A 4,428-nucleotide genomic window follows, 5' to 3' on the forward strand; every position below is an offset into this window, starting at 1 on the left:
AGCTTTGAGAAATGTCGGATCTACTCAGTGCTCAAAATAGTAAATGCTAATGGAAGCTCCTTTTCCCATTGACATGCTAGGCATGTATTCCAGAGGCTGCCTTTATCTCCAGAGCCTCAATTAATGTTACTTCCAATGAATTTTGTGTTATTTTAAACATAATTATAATAGACAAATAATAATTGTAAATGTTCATGAGTCACACAGTAATGTTTTGATACATATAATGTATAGGGGCCAGATTAGGATAATTAGCATATTCATCACACAATCCTTTTCTTTTTATTGAGAATACTAACATACTTCTTCTAACTCTTTGAAACTCCATATTATTGTTAACTATATTCATCCCACAGTGGTAAATGACATTATAATCTGTTCCTTCCATCTAACTCTAATGTTGCATTCTATAACAAATCTCTGCCTATCTCCCCCTTTCCACTACCCTTCCCAGCCTCTAGAATCCTCTGTTCTACTCTTTACTTCTAGGAGATCTTTTGTTGTTTTTTTGGGGACGGAGTTTCACTCTTGTTACCCAGGCTGAAGTGCAATGGCGTGATCTCGGCTCACCGCAACCTTCGCCTCCTGGGTTCAGGCAATTCTTCTGCCTCAGCCTCCTGAGTAGCTGGGATTACAGGCATGCACCACCATGCCCAGCTAATTTTTTGTATTTTTATTAGAGACCGAGTTTCACCATGTTGACCAGGATGGTCTCAATCTCTTGACCTCGTGATCCACCCGCCACAGCCTCCCAAAGTGTTTGGATTACAGCTGTAAGCCAACGCACCTGGTCTCTTGGAGATCTTTTTATTCTTTCTTTCTTTGTTTTTTGCTTCCACAAATGAGTGAAAAAACAAGGTGTATTACTTTCTGCTCCGGGCTTACTTCATTTAACATAGTGTCTTCCATTTCCGTCCTCATTGCCACAAATAACAGGATTTCATTTCTTATCGATGACTAGTATTCATCATGTATCTGCACCACATTATCTTGAACCAATCATCTCTTGTCCAGCAACAGGGTTGATTTCATATCTTGGCTATTGTGAAAGATCCTGCCATATACATTGGTGTGCAGAAATCTGTGACATAATAATAATGATTTTCATTTCTTTGGGTAAATTTGCACAACTGGAATCGCAGGGTCATAAGTTAGTTTCATTTGTAGTTTTCTGAGTTACCACCACACTGCTCTCCATAGTGACTGTACTAATTTACATTCTCCCCAACAATGCATAACAGTTTTTTTCCTCTGAATCCTTACTAGCATTTGTTAGCATTTTTCTTTCTTTTCTGACAACAGCCATTTTAATTGAGGTGAGATGATATCTCCTATAATTCTGCAGGTTGTTTACTCACCATGTTGATTATTTCTGTTTCTGTGCAGAAGGTCTTTAGTTCAATTAAATCCCATTTGTCTATTTTTGTTTTCCCTGTATTTGCTTTTGAAGTCTTAGTCATATTTTATTTGCCTAGGCCAATGTCCTGAGAATTTTCTCCTACATTTTGTACAAGTACATTTACAGTTTCTCTTTATAAATTTAAATATTGAATTCACAGTCAGTCAATTTTTGTCTGTGCTGAGATAGAGGTCTGGTTTTATTCTTCTACATGTGCCTATCCAGTTGTCCCAGCACCGGTTATTGAGCAGAGGGTTGTTTCTCCAGTACCGTGCTGTCTTTCTAAGTATATCTGTGTAGTTTTATTTGAAGTCAGGCAATGTGGTGCTTCCAGCTTTGTTCCTTTTTCTTAGGATTCCTTTTGCTATTCAGGCTTTTTTTTTTTATTCCATATATATTTTAGGATTTCTTAAAAAACTGGTAGGCAATTATATTGGTTACTCGATAAAAATGCATTGCATATGCATATTGCTTTGGGCATTGTGTTAGTCTATTTTGCATTGCTATAAATCAATACCTCAGACCAAATTATTTACAAAATTAAGAGGCTTATTTGGCTTATGGTTCTGCAGGCTCTATGAGAAGCATGGCCCCAGCATCTGCTCCTTGTGAGGGCCTCAGGAAGCTTACAATCCTGGTGGAAGGCAAAGGGGAAGCAGGGTGTGTCACATGGTGAGAGGGGCACAGAAGAGTGGTGGAGGGTTGGCAGACTGTTTTCAACAAGAAGATATCACAGTAGTTAATACAGAAATATTTCACTAATTACCATTAGGTAGATACCAAGCCATCCCTGAAGAATGTCTCCCTATGACGCAAAAACTCCTAGTGGGCCCCACCTCAAATATTGTAGATTACATTTCACCATGAGATTTGGAGGGGACAATCATCTAAACTATATCATTTTACTGCTATATGCTATCATCTCAAGTCCTTCTTAGATTATAAAATCATCTTTTTAAAAACCAGTTCTCAAAACCTTAACCTGCTCAACCTCCAACTGAAAATTCCAAAGTGTGGTCTGAGTCTTAAGGCAATTTCCTCCAGCTGTGAGCTGGCAAAATGTTTTAAAGAGCCATTTACTTTCAAGGTGCAATATTGCCACAGGCATTGGGTAAATATTGTCAATAAAAAAGGAATAAATTGGGGAAAGGCATGGTCAACAGGCCCCTCACACAACTAAAGCCTAGCAGGACAGATATTAAATCTTGAAGCCGCAAAATAATCTATCTTGACTTTATGTACTTCAATCAGGGCACAGGGGGAGATGGGGAATCCTAAAAATCTCAGGCATCTCATCCCTACAGCTGGGCACAGCCCATGGGGCCACTTTCACAGGCCAGAGCAAAGTGCCAGGAATTGCTCCAGGCTAAGAGTGCAAGCTGCATCTGTCTCCACCATTCTGGGGTCTTGAGGGTTGTGGCCACATTCTCACAGCTTTACTATGAAATGCCCTAGTGGAGACTCTGAATGGGGGCTCCAGCCACATCTTTCCCCATCTTTGGCACCGCCTTAGTAGAGGATGTTTGAGGTGGATCCACCCCTGCAGCAGGCTTCTTCCTGGGCATATAGGATTCCCTACACATATTCTAAAATCTAGATATAAACTGCCCAGCCTCTTTTACTCTTGCATTCTGCATATCAGCTAGAATCCAGCTATCACAACACCATTAACTGAATACAGGAGAACAGTGCTGTCTGGTCTCGCACACACACGTGGGACTCATGGGTGGGCCCAGGTCTTGACAGCCCTAGCTATTGGTGCCCAGCGTGGGGAGGCCTGGGCGGAAGTTGGGCGGGTCATTGAACTTCCGGTCCCGCAGCTCCGGGAAGATGTTCGCCTCCACCTCCAGGTGGCGCTGTGGACGTTTGCTGTCCTCAGTGTCTGTCTTTAGGGAGCGACCTGTGTCTTCCGGGTTTTCATTCTCTCAGTCACCTCGAGCTTCTCACAGACACAGCTGCGCTCTGACAGGAGCTGAGGTGGGATTTCACTTTGTTTTCGGGGACCTTTCAGCTCCCTCTCCTGTTCTCGGAGCTCCGCCTCCAGCTCCTCCGTCCTCCTCTGGAGCTGCGTGTTCTTCTGCTCCTCCCTGTTGGTGTCCCGGCCTCTTCCCGGCTCCGCGCTGGCCGCCGCCTCCTGCAGCGCCGTGGTCCACGGGGCGTGGCTCTCCTCAGGGGCTGCAGCTGCAGCTTCCGCTCCTGCGCGGTGGCCGCGCTCTGCGTCATGGCGATCTCAGCGCGTCCTTCCCAGACTTCCGGTGCGTGTCGGCTGCAGCGGCTGAAAGGCCTTTTCATCGCCGTCCTCGACACTGGATGCCGCAGCCGCAGATGGGGCTTCACGTCCAGATCACTGGGAACCTTGACTCCAGGTCTCGGTTTTCTCCCGGGCCTTGTCTTTGGGCATCTCGGCAGCTTCCTCCAGCTCCTGGAATTTCTCTGCAAACGTTGTCAGCTGCTGCTCAGAGGAAAACCGCAAAGCAAACACCGTGTGGGCTCCGCTGTCGGCCCTGCCCAGACTTCTGTGGCGTTTTGGGGAAGGGCGTATTTGGTGCGATTGTGCTGTTGATGGTCGCCTTGGCCCCGCCCACGCTGACGATCTGACAGCGGTTCCTTGTGACGTCATAGAAGGAGGAAACGGTGACCGCTGAGCTCGCAGGATCCGGTTCTTCCTGATGTTGGGGTCGATCTGGAAGCCATGGGCTCGGGTGAGAATGGGCTGTTCTGTCTCCGGCGCCATCAGACCAGGTGTCTCACACTCTCTCTCCGCCACGTCTGCATCTGCTCCCGGCGTGGAAGATGTGGCAGCTGGCTCTGGGGTCAGCCCAACACCGTCCCATTCCATGGGGCGCACTGGGTGGCCAGGGCTCTGGAAACAATGATTCTAAGAGATAAATTAAGAGTAATCTCCAATAAGGAGACGTCCTCTATGTCATCTGAGAGAAGCAAGGAAAATCATGGTTTCCATATAAAAATGCATGGACGGTGTGTTGGCCCTGGGACTGCACCTCCCGCTTCTCCACCATCAGGGAACC

At 45.9% G+C, this 4,428-nt stretch overlaps 1 pseudogene; it reads right to left on the reverse strand.

Annotated features, from left to right (window-relative positions):
- Positions 1 to 619: 619 nt before the first annotated feature.
- LOC144577243 (homer protein homolog 2 pseudogene) lies at positions 620 to 4,238 on the reverse strand (annotated as a pseudogene).
- Between the last annotated feature and the right edge of the window lie 190 nt (positions 4,239 to 4,428).

The sequence above is a fragment of the Callithrix jacchus genome, chromosome 8 (genome assembly GCF_049354715.1).
Source record: "Callithrix jacchus isolate 240 chromosome 8, calJac240_pri, whole genome shotgun sequence".
In the NCBI taxonomy this organism is placed as follows: domain Eukaryota; kingdom Metazoa; phylum Chordata; class Mammalia; order Primates; family Cebidae; genus Callithrix; species Callithrix jacchus.